General features: G+C 48.4%; 1 long non-coding RNA gene across 2 annotated transcripts in view; it reads left to right on the top strand.

Moving 5' to 3' along the window:
* LOC144936742 (uncharacterized) overlaps window positions 1–16,644 on the top strand; it is a 204,886-nt gene that overhangs the window by 105,690 nt on the left and 82,552 nt on the right. The window lies entirely within an intron of this gene.

Raw genomic sequence — 16,644 nt, 5'->3', positions numbered from 1 at the left:
CGAGGTAGTAAACATCTGGCCACCGCGTCACCCTCTTTGCAGAACGCCCACATCGCACTTTCTCATTCGCCCACCACTGCACAAGGGGAATCTCCAGGAAGTGGTGATGAACCACTATGGAGCCCGTTTATTCGCGAGTCAGTCCAGCAAATACAGCACATCTCCTTCCCCTGCTCTCAGTGCCCAACTTGAATCTCAATATGTATAACAGTGGTAAAGCAACAGGTTGCAGTTATCAAAACATATTACCCATTAATGTATACCTTAATTATCTGTATATCTCCGAGTTATCCTTATAATCACTCATCACGGATTGATAGACATTATTTATAACTGGCTGCTGTTAGGGCCCTGGAGGTAGTGTAATGGGAAGTACTCTGGGGTTGTATTTTTAGAGGCTGGGAGGCTTGATCAGTGAAACCACAAATTGACAAAGAGGTCAAAATAATCATGTGCGTCTTCATGGTTGAATATAAATAACACACATATATCCGTCATGTCAGTCTCTCCACATATCAATCTCTCCACATAAAAAAAAAATTCTTACAAAACCAATTCGCCTTCTGGGCATGCATATTTTCAGCGGTGTTGTTTCAAGACAAGTGGACTCTGCTGAAGAGAGACTGCGTGTCGAAACCAGAGTTTACTTGTCTTGAAACAATGCTGCTGAAGTTATCCACTCCCAGATGGACGTGTGGCTTACGGGTTGTGTAATTAATAGTTTTATATTTTGGATATGTAATAGACAAAGAAGGCGTAAAGTTGGGTGGTTCGGGGCAAATGGCGGAAGAGATGGAAGCCAGTGTTAAGGAGCCAGAGGGCTCAATATCTAATTTACTATTTTAGGCTGAGTGCGGGCTCTCTGGAAAAAGGTAGCAGTTATGATTGAAATAATTTAAACCCTTAAAAATGATCAGCTATAAATAGTTAAACTTTCACTTTTTTTTATGAAAGAATGGTTCAATAAACACATCAGCCATGAAAAAAGGAAACATGCTGCTGAAGCCTTGGATACCAACTTTATGGTATATTTAATAATTGGCTCATAGATGATATTTAGACAGACCCAGCTCCAGCTCCTCTTGAAGGGGCAGCCAAGTAGAAGTGTTTGTTTGGCTTCCGCTAAAGGAGAGTTAACTTGGATGTACCAAAGGGACAGTGGGTGGTGCAAAGCCCCACCCCAGTAATCACCTAGCACCAGCTCTATTAAGTTTAAAATGTTGCTGTTTAGGTTTCACTTGCAATTATCCTTTTTTGTCAACTGGAATTGCCAGCAACAAATTATTTTTCAGATTATTATTCATAGGAGAACATTGGAAAATTACCAAATATTCAACTCACATTTTTACCTATTTACATTGTATGCATTTTTAAAGGAAAACCATCACACTTTTAATAAATGTTTCTTTTGGCCTTCATTTATAAGCCATTTAAATCCTATTTAGCCTCTTTTTGTAGGAAATTCCAAGGACACGTGGCAAATATGGAACCCAAGGAGCTTATTCCTACAAAAGGAATGCTTTATTGAGTTGTTCTTCCACCACCATTAAGACTGCACATGTAGGCTCACATCAGCAACACAGGCCTGGCGCAATGGATTAGCGAGGGCCCAACTGACATTCCTCTCCACTAATCTCCCTGCCCCTTTCCAAACTCAATTTTCAGAGTATTAACCTCACATTACCATTCCAATTCTCCAGTCACTTTTTTAATCCTGCGTGGCATCAAAATCAACTTGCTGCAGGTTGATAAATGTACATTTGCCGAGGCTTGAAGAGGTCAACCAAAAGAGGCTCCATTCGACTTGTGTAAGAAATCGTGTATGGCGGCTGGCAGAAATAATATTGCAGAAAGGGCGACACGTGGGAAGCCTACATTTCCTAACGTAGTCTCAGGAAGTTTGTAATTTGGAGCACACATAATGGGCAATCAGTGGGTTGTTTTAAAATATCGCGTTGCGTTCTCGTGTATCCACTTAGCAGCTAAAGATGTGTTTTGGTTATTTCCCACAAGTTAACAGGCACATAGTGGGAAAAGTGGCATAGTGATAAGCGTGCTGAACTACGAGCATTGTATCCTGAGTTTTATTTCTGGGTATGGCTAACGTCAGTGAAAAGTGATATCTGTACTGAGCCTGGGCTTCTGCCCCTACCTTATCCCTATTCACCAATCCGCACTGACCAGCGTGATGAAATATGGTCAAACAACCCCCACGACTAAGATGGTGTGCGGAAGACCTTCATACAGCTGTGGGTTAACAAAGAGTTATAATTTTTTTTTAAATCAAACTGGCATATACAAAAATGTAGCCATTTCCCTCATGCGTTTATAGTATTCGCCTGATATGAATTTCCATATGATAAGCCATCTTCGTTTAGCTATCATTTGTGACCAGATCGCTTCTGAAAAATAGCTATGTAGATCAGTCGGCCTTACCTGGTAAAATATAAAAAATAGTAAAACGAGATAAATACCGGCTTCGTGGTCGAGTATAGGTCTGCCCTCTGTGATGATATTTGGCTGTCTGCACGACATTGCAACATGAAGCCAATTAACATTCCCTTTAAACGTATCATCTTCAGCGTGATTTGGTGTGTGCAACTGTGATTTTGAGACATGGAAACCATTTCAAATTGGCTCAAAGAGATCTGAAAATATGCACTCAATGTGGCAAAACAAAATAAACCAGCCTAGCTACCATCCCTGTAGTCTTATGAATAATAATTAAGTTAAAATGTTAAAATATGTGAGAATAAATCAGCAGTGAGGGTGACTGGAGTTGACTGGTGTATTCCTGAGAAAAGGGTAGGCTGTCAATTTGTAATTAAAAGTTAGACCCTGTTTAGTTGAGACTTACCATGACCGCTTAGTTGGATTATTAATTAGTAATGAGCAGCAGCTTATGTAGAGACAGAGCATGCCTGCACAAACACTTGCACATGATATTCCAGCAAAACATATTAAATAATGTATGTCCACACACACACAAAAACACTTGTGGATATTAAGTGCAGCAATTACAATATTTTAATAAACTAAACACCCCTGAAGTAATGTTAGAATGCCCTTTTGCTGGCTGTGCAGTAGTGTTCTGAAAGGGACTTTCATCGACAATGATCAGCAATATGCTGCTGGACGCTATGGCCCTGTAAGCTATGTGATAATCGTCGAATATTGACATGTTTTTTTACTTGCGAACACTAATTCATACTTCCGGTGCTAACATAAATTAACTTCCAACGGTCTCGAATATGCATTCAAAACATTCTGGAGTTGGAGAGCATAAGGAAAATAGCTCAGCTGCCATCCCTGTAGTATTATATAGATAATAATTACTAAGAATGTACAGATCTTTTAAAATTAAATCTGTCAGTCATGGGAATTGTTTAACCATATTTCACAATTCATCAGTGTGGGTTCGTGTGAAAGAATAATCCCCGTGATGGTCAAAATTTAACTCCCCACTCAATATTAGGCATAGCAAGGAATTAAACTCAGGTCACCAGTTCCATAGCACATTGCACTAACCACTTCACCATGGCTAATTCCTTCGTATGTCATATGGCTGATGTAGATGCAGAGCAACAATTACAATCTCACATTCTGGTGCTAATTCCTTATACAGGTACAATGGGGTTCTATACAGGGACCTATGAGCTTTTAAATAAATATTGGTGGACACTTCAATTTTCCCCATGAACCACCTACCGAGCGATTTATATTTTTGGAGCAATAATAATAATGCAACTGGAATATAATCTCGCAGTGGATAAGTGTGGCAGAGTGCCTGTCTCTCAATCAGAATGTCATAAAATATCACATTTCGGTCTGACATCGACACAGCCCATAATCTCCCCTGAGTTGACAAAAATGAGTCCCAATTTGTAAGGAATCGACGGTGGTTGTCCCATGCTGAGATGGGTCCTCACCATATTTGAGTGTAATTTCCACCACTGGCTCAGGATCTGAGTTCTCAAAAGTTGTTTGAGTGTGGGTGGTACTCTAACTTTGAATAATGCAGAAGTTAGGATATTTATCCTGTAAAGCCTCACTGAGTCTCGAGGCTGAGCAACCTTTAAACATGGTAAAGCTCTCACAATAAACGTCTAAATATAGCATACAAAGAGCATGGCATGTTTTGCACATATGAGAGATTATCGTTATTGAGAATAAAAAAACCCAGCATGAATAAATCCATAAATCATTAGTTTACTTGACACTTAAGGAATGGTGACCCATTCAATTATTCGGTACCTTTTGAAAAGTGCTTCTAAGCTCGGACCAGTTGTAAATAATTTAAACCTTAAGTGTAGTGTTGGCAGCCAGCATACATCTGTTATTCTTGTGCAGCCTTAAGCCTTGAGCTCCTGAGATTTATCACCAGCAGTGAATGGAAGGCCAAGCAGAACCTTCATAATGACCCGACTGCACTATTCACCCAAAGCAAGCATTCGGTAATACAAACTGCTTGTATATAAAAAAAAATCAGCAAATAATATATATACTGGTAACCTTAACATTGTATTTTTTACTCTTTGAGACACTAGAATGAGGCACTACCAGCAGCAATGCACTAAACATATGAATGTGGCTCACATTGTTTCTAATGGGTCTCAATGTCCATAGAACATGCATATCCACTTAATATGAAGACGTCATCACGTTAAATACTGTTGATGCCACTATAATTTGCCATCACTTTGTCCTGTAAGATCACACATCCGTTGCAAAGTGGACACTCTACCTCCAAGGTATAATCCCCATCATCTGGTGAGAGACACAGTCTTCATAATCTGCCATGATCTATCCACTGCTAGATGAAGGATTGTCCGAACTGGCCACGGGCCTGTCGATGTAACGATATTGTCGGACACTACGCACACAATATGAACTAAGAACAATTTTTTTTTATTTCACCAGGTAAAACCCAATGAGCATTATAGCTCTTTTTCAGAAGAAACCTGGCCACAAATGACAGCGCAACGGATAGATTATCATGTGGAAATGTATAGCAGCCAAATACTCTCAAGGCATGTTTCTAAATGTGGAGGGCAACACCGGAGGATCCGGAGAAAAATCCATGCAAACTCCAACTTTGCATGCTTCAGAGTTTGGATGGAACCAACAACCTCCTGTTTACCAGGTGAGGTAGTTAACATCTCGCCACCGTGGCGAGATGTTAAGATTAATCGAAGTGCTCCCTTTCTCCGCAGTCGATGTCAACTTGGGCACGTTCCCTCTTATTCGTCACATCTCCTGTCCAACCTACATAGTATTTTCCCAATATTCTGCACAGGCCACCGCTTCTGATGTTGGCATTGCCAATCTCCCTCCTTTGGTTAAATGCCCCATCGTTAGTCTTGATTAGCGAGTGAGGGAGCGGGGCGCGTTGCCCCACTTAGATTTTCAACCCCTCCCCTGCTTGGATTCGGACGCGAGTGAAGAAGCCACTCTGTCCCTGAGCTGTGTTGCAATCAAAATACACGCTTGATTTATATAGCGTCAAGAGATGCAATCGCATCTCAAGAGGCTATACAGTAACAGTGGGGATATTTACGTAGGGGGGGGGGAACAGTCAGTCATTGGTAGAAGGAAAATGTCTTTAGTCTGGACATGAACGACACGAGGCAGTCATTATGGATGGGGGTAAGGGATTTTCAGATTACGTGGGTAGCAGAAGATAATGGGTGAATTTGTGTGTGTGTGTTGAGCTTCTTTCGTACCGAGCCAACCGTGTTAATCGGAGGTGCGGTAAACTTGACGATAGTCAACGTACTGATAACTCTGAGCCCCCCCCCTCTACCTGTATATACCCCCCAGTTGCCTCCCCCACCCGTGCCCCTTTCTTCACGCACTCCTCCTCGTGTGTGCTCCCCACAGCTTCTCACAGCTACCCACAGCTTCTCCCCCCCACTACGTGCCTCCACCGGACACCAGGTGCGTCCCCTCCCCTCTGCGGGCTGGGTGATGTACGGCCTCCAGCCAGTCAGAACATGCTCTGGGCGGCACGTGACCATCCAGCCAGCAAAACTTTGTTTAAAAAATATAGTTTCTTTATCTAGGGGAACAACAGTGCAGCGCTGCAAAAAAAAGTATATTATGATTGTTCATGAAATCCTAAATTGAGTCTTAATAGTATTTTTTTCAGAGATGTCCCCATATTGCATGTGCCCAGAGAAAACCCGCAGGTACGCTCAAATATAAAAATATCTGCATTGGATCAGAAAACAATTACACTATGTGAAGTATTGGAAAATGACGGCAGGAAACTCCTTGACGGGAACACACTTCTTTTATTAAATCTTGACTTGTAACGATACAACGCGTGGCCTCTCTTCTTCACAATGCGGTCACCATACAACGGTACAACTCGTGACCTCTTCTCTCTGCCTTACGCTTCTCTCGACTCTCGTAGATTCTGTGCTGCTGGCTCTCTGTGCCTCGTGTAGACTCCGCGCCTCGGCTACACTCTTCTCTCGTCTCGTGTAGACTCTGCGCCTCTGCTACACTCTTCACTCGTCGCGTGTAGACCTTACGCCTCTGCTACACTCTTTACTCATCTCGTGTAGACTTTACATCTCTCTCTGGCTACACCGTATGCATACTCGGCTCGTGTAGACCTTTCTCTCTCTCTGGCTACACCGTATGCATACTCGGCTCGTGTAGACCTTTCTCTCTCTCTGGCTACACACTATACCTCGCTCAGCTCGTGTAGACCTTTCTCTCTCTCTGGCTACACACTATACATTACTCAGCTCGTGTAGACCGTTCTCTCTCTCTGGCTACACACTTATACCTTACTCTCCTCTACTCTCCATTACTCTCCTCTCCTCTCCATTACTCTCCTCTCCGGGCTCTATCTCTGCACCTTCGTCTTCATTCTTAGATGGTTCCACTTCTGCCCTCTACTCCTCTGTGCATCATCTTATATATCTCTTCCTCCCGGGAGACGGAGCGGATGCGGACCTCAACGTCGGCACCGCTCCTCAGTTACCCAATCACCACGCGCTATCTCTACGATCCGTTTCCGCCCAGCGCGTGTTTCCACTCCTCGACCAATCACACCGCGCTGCCACCCGATCACTCCCTCTCAGCGCGTCACCAGCACACAGCCAATCAGCAGCACTACCCCCACCCGCGCACTGACGCCTGCTCCTCCCCGTCAGCGCGCGTCACCACACACACACGTACATACGCGCTGGCACATGACGTACACACCCAGCGCGTATCACCACTACATCACCCCCTCCCACATAGCTCGCAGCCGGCCCGGCTGCTAACAACAACCAACCGCTACGATAAGATGACAACCAACCAAAAAAAACCCCGTAACCCCCCAGTGTGCCCCGTAACATAACAACAAGAACAACAACAACAAGAACAACTATGTACAAATTGACAACGAACACGAAAAGTCAACAACAACACAATACAAGCAAATTCCAGAAAACGAACGCGCCCCGCGCCCCTGCGACTACACGCAGTGACGAGGCGCACCAACAGCCCCGACTCCTCACGAGGCGGGTCGCGCAAAGTAGCACGACTTGGCGCGAGTCCGTCTGGCTGGTCCGTCGTATGGGGCGGGACACTGACGACCGTCCGACGGTTCCGGCTGCTCCAGACGGCGCGGAACGGGCCTGAAAGGGCCGGCCCCGCCGCGGAGATCCGGCCGCCGGTGGTCGGCAGCTGTCAGATCCGAGACACCTGGGAGCAGATCAGGCGAAAATACGCGTGGATCAGGCAGAGACATTTCCCCCTGTGGGTCGCCGGTCACGTCACACGCTCGGCCATGACGACACAAGGGGAGGCCATATGGAGGCGAGAACGGTTTCAGTCGGGAGGGGTGAACGTACCAACGGCGCTTTCCCCACTTTATCTGAACGCACTGGGGTCGTGCAACGCGCACGACCTCCACGGGTCCCCTCCACGGTCTCAACAATTTAGGCGACGTAGCCAAGGGTGCCTGAGGGCAATGCAGCCAGGCCCTGTCACCTGGTTTCCAATCGTGCCCGGACACCTTCCGTGCCCGCAACCGTTCATTAGCAATTTGGCGAGCCCGCGAATTAAGCCGTGCGGCCTCCCTCGCCTCTGTCAGCTTGTGAATATTAAACTTAATATGTTCTGCCAATTTAGAATTAGTTCGTGGAGCGGACAGGCCAAGTTGCGTTTCCATTGGCGGGTCAGCTTCCCGACCGTACATCAAATAGAATGGGGAAAACCTCGTAGCTGCATGGGGGGCCCTTCTATACGCGGCAAGGACTCCCGGGACCTGCAGGTCCCAATCTACATGTGCCTCGCACACCTGCTGGCACAGCATGGAAGTCAAAGTTTTGTGGAGTCTCTCCACCATCCCGTCTGTCTGCGGGTGGTACGGGGAGGTACGCACCTTCTTGGTACCCAACAGATTGCACACCTCTTGCAACAATTTACTCGAAAATGTTTTACCTTGGTCGGTCAGCAGGCGTTCGGGAGCCCCCTTGTCCAGGACATAGCCCTGGATGAAGGCGTCCGTCACAGCCGCTGCCGACTGGTTAGCGAGAGGCCACGCCATAGGCCATCGGGTAAAGTATTCGACCCCCACTAACAAATATTTATTCCCTCTCGGCGTGACTGGGAAGGGCCCCAAAATATCGAGTGCAACGAGCTCGTTAGTACGCGAGACCTGAATAGATTGCAGCGGTGGATTAGCTGCCACGGGCGGTGGTTTACGCCTGGCGCACTCAACGCACCCCTTCAGAATATTTACCACATCACTTCCCATTCCCGGCCAGTAATAGTCACGCTGAAGCAGGGCAAGCGTCTTGTTAACTCCCAAGTGCAAGAGGCGTTCGTGTGCCGCCAAGACAACCCTCCCCCTTACAGCGGAAGGCACCACGAGTGCGTTCCGCCGGGACAAACTGTCCCATCTCAATAACATGCCCTGCTCAAGTACATAGGAGCCGGTACGCTCCTGGTCCCCCTCGGGACCCCCAACCTTGCGGCGCAATGCTAGCAGCGAGCTGTCCGCCATCTGGAGACGGCCCCATTCGCTGAGCGACAACGAGAGCAGCGAGTCCCGACCCTGAGAGGCAGTGGAATCATCCACGATCGGTGCGCCCGCTGTCGCAGCCAGTGCCCCCATCTCCCCCGCAAGCGTCGGTTTACAGCGCGCCGATCCCGACAAACACGCGCATTCATCACAAGGCAACAACCGCGACAAGCAATCGGCATTTGTGTGTCGCAACCCCTTACGGTACGTAGTCGTAAACTGATAGTCCTGGAGGACTTCCAACCAACGCGACAACTGGCCCGAGGGTTGGGCGACCCTCAATGAATACTGTAGCGCCGCGTGGTCCGTTCGGACCGTAAAGTGATGACCATAGAGATATGGCCTAAACTGCTGCACAAAAAAGACAATGGCAAGCAGCTCGCGACGGGTGACGCAGTAGCGCTGCTCCGCCGGAGACAACACCCTACTACCGTAGGCGACAACTCTTTCGACACCCCCAACGACTTGGGATAGCACCCCCCCAATGCCCGTGTTGCTAGCATCCGTGTCCAGCAAAAAGGGACTCGCAAAATCGGGATAACACAAGGGTGGGGCACCCACCAAGGCGTCCCGGAGGGAGCGAAACGCGGCCTCCTCCTCCAGTCCCCATTTGAACTTCACTCCCTTCGCCATTAGAGCGTGCAAGGGTTTTGCAATAGTGGCGAAGTGCTCAACGAACCGCCGATAATAAGAAGCAAACCCGATGAAACTACGCACGTCGGAAACGGACGTAGGTGTCGGCCACGAACCGACACAATCCGTCTTCGCGGGATCGGTGGAGATCCCCGAAGAATCGACAATGTGACCCAAGTATCTAACCGACTTCCGAAGGAGGTGACATTTGGCCGGTTTAAATTTCAGCTTAGCCGATCGCATTCGCAAGAACACCCCTCTCAATCGCTGGAGGTGTTCTTCAAACGTTTTACTGAAAACAATGACATCGTCCATATAAATCAAGCATGTATCCCACTGCAAGCCCGACAAAACCAACTCCATAAGTCGCTGAAACGTCGCTGGAGAGGAGTGAAGTCCCATGGGTAACCGGTTAAACTGGAACAGCCCCCCTGGAGTCCGAAATGCTGTCTTAGGTTTCGACTCTTCGTCAAGCGGCAACTGCCAAAACCCCGATAACAAATCAAGAGTCGAAAAATATCGCGCACCAGACAATGCATCGAGGGACTCATCCATCCTGGGGAGCGGATACGCGTCAGCCACAGAGATCTTATTCAGGCGACGGAAATCAACGCAGAATCGCAGGGACCCGTCCTGCTTCTTAACCAGCACAATAGGCGCTCCCCACGGGCTAGAGGAGGGCGAAATAATATCGGCTTCTAGCATTTCGTTAACAGCCGACTGAACATGTTCCTTCTCCACGGGACTCAGTCGGAAGGGATTTAGCTTGACCGGCGCCGCATCGCCCGTTTCAATGTGGTGGTGCAACAAATCCGTGCACCCAATGTCATACTCATGTTTACTGAACACATCAGAGAATTCTATGAGCAACTCGCGCAGCGCACCCAACTGCGCCGCCGACAAATCGTCCAAGGCGGCGCATAGCGAATGGACCCACTCAAGGTCTTCCCTTGGCTCAACGTTCCGCGCGGGGCTCGAGCCCACCTGCGCAACCAACCCATCATCCACAGGGACCCGCGCCGCGTGAGCCAGCACGGTGCCCTGTGGAATGACGGCTGGCCGCGACCCCGCGTTCAAAACCATCACAAACGGATCCCTGTCAGCCCGCACCAAAGTGTGAGCCACCGATAAATCAAGACCCCCGACAGCCTTGTTAGAAGGACCCAAAAGCATACTTTGTTCCGAAGCCTCCCTCACCCATGGTTTCCGCAACCGGAGGGGAATCAACATCTGTGAACCCGGGGGCACATGCACGGTCTGTGTCGCCACCGCTTGTATCGTAGCGCACGCCGTCCGAATGTCAGTAGGGCTCGTCAAAAATGCAATCCGGCGACCCGATGGCAGTTCAATGCATCGTTGATCGATAAGAATTTTAATGGGCATTTTAGCCAAAAAATCAGTGCCCAAAAGACACGGAACCGCCAAAGAAGACGAAACGAAAACGGGTCCCGACAATTTGATATTTCCAATGCAAATGGACGCCCTAATCTGACCGATAATGCCCAACGATCCCCCATTAGCGGCGTAAAATGGCACATCCACTGGAAGCAGCGGACGACATTGGACTGGGAGAATATCATAAATGAGGTCCGATATAATAGTTGCCGATGCCCCCGTGTCCACTAACACCCTAATCTCGACCCCATCAATAGATCCTGTAACAACGGACGAACCCGCCGAAGCAGCCACAATTCTATGCCCCAATTCCGCCCATTCAATGTCTCCCTGGTCCCGGCCGAACCCCCCTCGCTGAACCGAATCCCCGAACCTTAACCGGCCCTCCTCCGCCGCAACGCGGCGTCCCATGTGTGCCGAATAAACAGGCCGAGCGTGTGAGGTGCCGCGACTTGCCGGGGATTGTAGAGATGACTTGGGATCTCGGTCGTCGTCCAGCCGAGCACCCATGGCGCGCTGACGCGGAGCGCGGCACCCGGACGCCACGTGGCCCCGGAGGCCGCAGTTATAGCACGTGACGAGGGTCGGAGTAGATCTTGGTTGCTCCGACTTTCGGCCCGATCGCAGAGGCGACCGAGCCCCCGGCCTCCAGTCCCCTGGTCGTCCCGTGGCGAACGCCTCCTCTCGTGGGCTGACGACTTGGGGTTCGGTGACCACCGAACCCGGAGCTGCGACGACAGCAGCGTTGCAACCAACTCCTTGTTTCCGTTGTAGGGCCTCGTGCGCTTGAATACTCGTGGCGACTCTCAAAGAAGAAATATCAATCTCGTCAGCTGTGTTGATAGGGACCCCCAGGTCCTGCGCCAACTTAAGCAGCTGCTCCAAAACCATCGCGTCTTGGCCCTTCTCGTCCATCCGAGGGAACGCAGCATCAGCAAGAGCCAGCAACGCCGTGCGATAGGCCAGCGCGGTCTCCGTGGCCGCTTTCCGTCTTGCGTAGAAATGATGGCGGCACGCCGAGGGAGGTCCGTAGACCCTGGCCAACAAACCCAGCGCATCCTTCAGCGTGGAGCGGTCCGACTTCCGTGCAGACCTGAAGGCCGCGAGCGCGTCGTCGTCCAGCAGGGCAGGCAACGCCCGCAGCGCCGTAGCATCGGACCACGCTGACATCTCTTGATGCGCCAAAAACCTTCGCTGAAATTTGCCCCAGTCTCCGCCTTCCGCCTTGAAGGCTGACAACGTGGGCAGACGCTGCTGAAAAATGAAGTCATCCGCCTCGTGGTTCCTCTCCGCCTCTCCGTCGGTGTGTAAGATGGCGGCTCCAGCGGCAGACGTAAAATGGCGGACCCCCTCGCGCGCTGATGACGTCGATGCGCGCGCTTGGGAACCCATCACCACGTGGCGCTCGCCGTTCCCGCCAAAAGTAGGCCCAGGCGCAATGGCGGGAATCCCCCATTCGTTTTGGCGGGAATCTGCGGGGCGACCTTGTAAAATGTCCCCCACCGTCCCCGCTCCTCCCGACGAGCTGATCTCCGCCAAGATGGACGCGGCGGCGAGCAGCAGCTCCGCCAGTCGGGAGTGCGCCTCACGAAGCACGGCCTCGGTCCCCGGTCGCTCGGCCGGCGCCGTCGACGGATCCTGTAGCGTGGGCAAGTCTTCCTCCTCGCCCCCCGCCACCAGCGGCCCCGAGTCGTCCAGGTTTTCCTCGCGGTCAATCCCTTGGGTCCTACGGGTCTTCCTTGTCTCCATGCTTGGAAGCCCGTTTCACTTCTGACGCCAGATGAAGTATTGGAAAATGACGGCAGGAAACTCCTTGACGGGAACACACTTCTTTTATTAAATCTTGACTTGTAACGATACAACGCGTGGCCTCTCTTCTTTACAATGCGGTCACCATACAACGGTACAACTCGTGACCTCTTCTCTCCGCCTTACGCTTCTCTCGACTCTCGTAGATTCTGTGCTGCTGGCTCTCTGTGCCTCGTGTAGACTCCGCGCCTCGGCTACACTCTTCTCTCGTCTCGTGTAGACTCTGCGCCTCTGCTACACTCTTCACTCGTCGCGTGTAGACCTTACGCCTCTGCTACACTCTTTACTCGTCTCGTGTAGACTTTACATCTCTCTCTGGCTACACCGTATGCATACTCGGCTCGTGTAGACCTTTCTCTCTCTCTGGCTACACCGTATGCATACTCGGCTCGTGTAGACCTTTCTCTCTCTCTGGCTACACACTATACCTCGCTCAGCTCGTGTAGACCTTTCTCTCTCTCTGGCTACACACTATACATTACTCAGCTCGTGTAGACCGTTCTCTCTCTCTGGCTACACACTTATACCTTACTCTCCTCTACTCTCCATTACTCTCCTCTCCTCTCCATTACTCTCCTCTCCGGGCTCTATCTCTGCACCTTCGTCTTCATTCTTAGATGGTTCCACTTCTGCCCTCTACTCCTCTGTGCATCATCTTATATATCTCTTCCTCCCGGGAGACGGAGCGGATGCGGACCTCAACGTCGGCACCGCTCCTCAGTTACCCAATCACCACGCGCTATCTCTACGATCCGTTTCCGCCCAGCGCGTGTTTCCACTCCTCGACCAATCACACCGCGCTGCCACCCGATCACTCCCTCTCAGCGCGTCACCGGCACACAGCCAATCAGCAGCACTACCCCCACCCGCGCACTGACGCCTGCTCCTCCCCGTCAGCGCGCGTCACCACACACACACGTACATACGCGCTGGCACATGACGTACACACCCAGCGCGTATCACCACTACATATGTAACATAATTTTTGTTCCTGGGTGGTAAGTGTTATTTCCTAATTGCTTATGCCTCAAAAGTGCAGAAAATGGTTATTATTCCCACAAACTTTGCTTTTGTGACCAGGACAGTGATACTTTGAAATTTACCTATTTTCAAAGAGAAAACGGGCGAATTTGTCTCTTTTCGTTCACATAAAGTCATAAAAAATTAACGTATGAATCAAAATTAACATGTATTTATACTAAATAAATACTAAAATTACTACAAAAGATTTATAAGTGAGTAGTTTTTCGAGATTTACGATTATACTGTAAATCACTTTCACAAATCAGCCCCCAAATGTAGTCTGTCCTTAGTAGTGGCGTTCGAAGTCCAATATATCCTGGTGGAAGTGCTCACCTTGCTCCTCCGAGTACGCTCCCATGTTCTCGAATTTATCAAGATGAGCATCAAGGATATGTACTTTGAGGGACATCCTACAGCCCATTGTGCCGTAGTTCTTCAGAGACTCAACAAGTTCCACGTACTTATCGACCTTGTGATTGCCCAGGAAGCCACGAACCACTGCGAAAAAGCTGTTCTAAGCCACTTTCTCCTTACTAGTGAGCTTCTTGGGGAATTCATTGCACTCCAGGATCCTCTTTATCTGTGGTCCGATGAAGACACCAGCTTTGACCTTTGCCTCAGACAGCGTATGGAGGAAGTCTTGAAGGTACTTGAAGACTGCCGACTCCTTATCTAAAGCTCTGACAAATTTTTCATGAGGCCCAATTTGATGTGCAGTGGTGGCATCAGCACCTTCCGGGGGTCCGCCAGTGGATCCCACTTGACGTTGTTCCTCCCCACAGAGAACTCGGTCCGCTGTGGCCAGTCCTGCCTGTGGTAGTGCGCCTTTATGTCCCTGCTGCCCAAAAGGCAAAGATAGCAGGGGAACTTGGTAAAACCGCCTTGGAGACCCATCAGGAATGCCACAATTTTGAAGTCTCTGATGACCTCTCAGCCGTACTCATCATACTTCAAGATGTCCAGCAAGGTCTTGATGCTGTTGTAATCCTCTTTAAGGTGCACAGAGTGAGCCATTATAGAGCAGCACGGCTTTGTGGCTCCTCTGATCTGTGACTTCGGTAAAGTCACGTGACTTTACCGAAAGAACCAAGAAGATCGTTGAGGTCTTTTTGGTTGGGGTAGTATGGGTTTCTCTCCTCAGCTCCACCTCTGATATTGTCATCTGGATCTACGTCTTTCTCGCTCTCTGACTTGCTGCTCTCTTCTAAAGACGGCTGCTCTCTCTTCGGAGGAGTGGGTACGGGGAGCTCATGGCAGTGTGGTACTCGGGTGATAGATTAAGGAAGGTCTGGATACGTAATAGTAGGTGCATTCTTGACAGTCCGACGTTTGGAAGGGTCCACCATGCAGAAGTAGCAGTTGCTTGAGTGGTCAGTGGGTTCCCGCCAAATGCTTGGGATAGCGAACTTCATGGTTCTCTTTTCCCCTCTGTACCATCCTACAATAATTCATGTATTTTACCCATGACTAATGTGTGAGAGATTCTCACAACATTTTTCATACGCGATATATTTTTTCAATAACATTTAAAATTGTAAAACATTTTAAAATAAAAAAACTTTAACAATTTTTTTAAATTTTAACAAATTTTATAACTTTCGATTTAAAGCTTTCGTGACTGCAGGGATTCATCTTCTTGGTTCTTTCGATAAAGTCACGTAGAAGGGAAGTAATAAAATAATAAAAATAAAACATAATATTATGTTTATTATGTTTATTATGTTTTATTTTTATTATTTTATTACTTCCCTTCTACGTGACTTTACCGAAAGAACCAAGAAGATAAATTTTATAACGTAAAATTCCGATCAACAATTTTTTGTTTGCATTGCTCGCAGGTGAAATGAGGTGCCCGGGGTTTGTCTTCATCCCCGACAGGCATGCCTAAATATGCTTTGTAGGCCTCGCACATCTTAGCAGATGCTTCCACAGAGTACTTTTTCGCTCTTGTCTTGATAAATTGGCTGCAGATATAGCAAAATGCATCTGCCGAATAATTGCAGCCTTTTGATGCCATCTCAGAAAAATGCAGATATGTATCCACTTGGCTTAAGGCCCCTGTATTTATACTGTTATTTATATTACTGGAAAGGTCTAGAATGCTCTAGAAGTTACTCCAAGTTTACACTGCACTGTATATATCTGGAATGTTCTGGAAAATAGGTAAATTTCAAAATATCACTGTCCTGGTCAGAAAAGCAACGTTTGTGAGGAATAATAGCCATTATCTGTACTTTTGAGGCATACGCAATTAGGAAATAACACTTACTACCCAGGAACAAAAAAAATTATGTTACACAGTGTTATCTGATGAGACATGTTGAAACCAGGTTTGCTTGTACAGTACTGAATCAATGCTTCCGAAAATATGCACTCCCAAAAGGCTGCACGGCCGATGTAAGAAATACTTTAATTTTTTTAATATGGACAAATATATGATGGTGACCGATTGTCTGCTTACCTGTTTTGCACAAATTATATTCTACGCAACGATGCTAGTCATTATTTTCTGCCATACCTAATACTGCCCCTCTTACAGTCGGGAACCTCAGTCACATGACACTTGCACGGTTTACCAACCACATATCCAAAGCGCTAAATTGTAGGTGCGCGCGACCACGCCTGGCTGACAGGAGGAAGTTAATTGAAACGCGTGGAGGATTGTCTCTAAGATGCCAACAACAGAAGCCACAGTTCACATGCTGTCGCTGACCGAATGTTGTGGCTCAGCTCGCAAAAAAACAACATCTTGAGGG

Source organism: Lampetra fluviatilis, chromosome 17 (genome assembly GCF_964198595.1).
Source record: "Lampetra fluviatilis chromosome 17, kcLamFluv1.1, whole genome shotgun sequence".
NCBI classification, from domain to species: domain Eukaryota; kingdom Metazoa; phylum Chordata; class Hyperoartia; order Petromyzontiformes; family Petromyzontidae; genus Lampetra; species Lampetra fluviatilis.
Note: the sequence above shows the minus strand (reverse complement) of the source record. Positions and strands in the feature narration are given on the sequence as shown.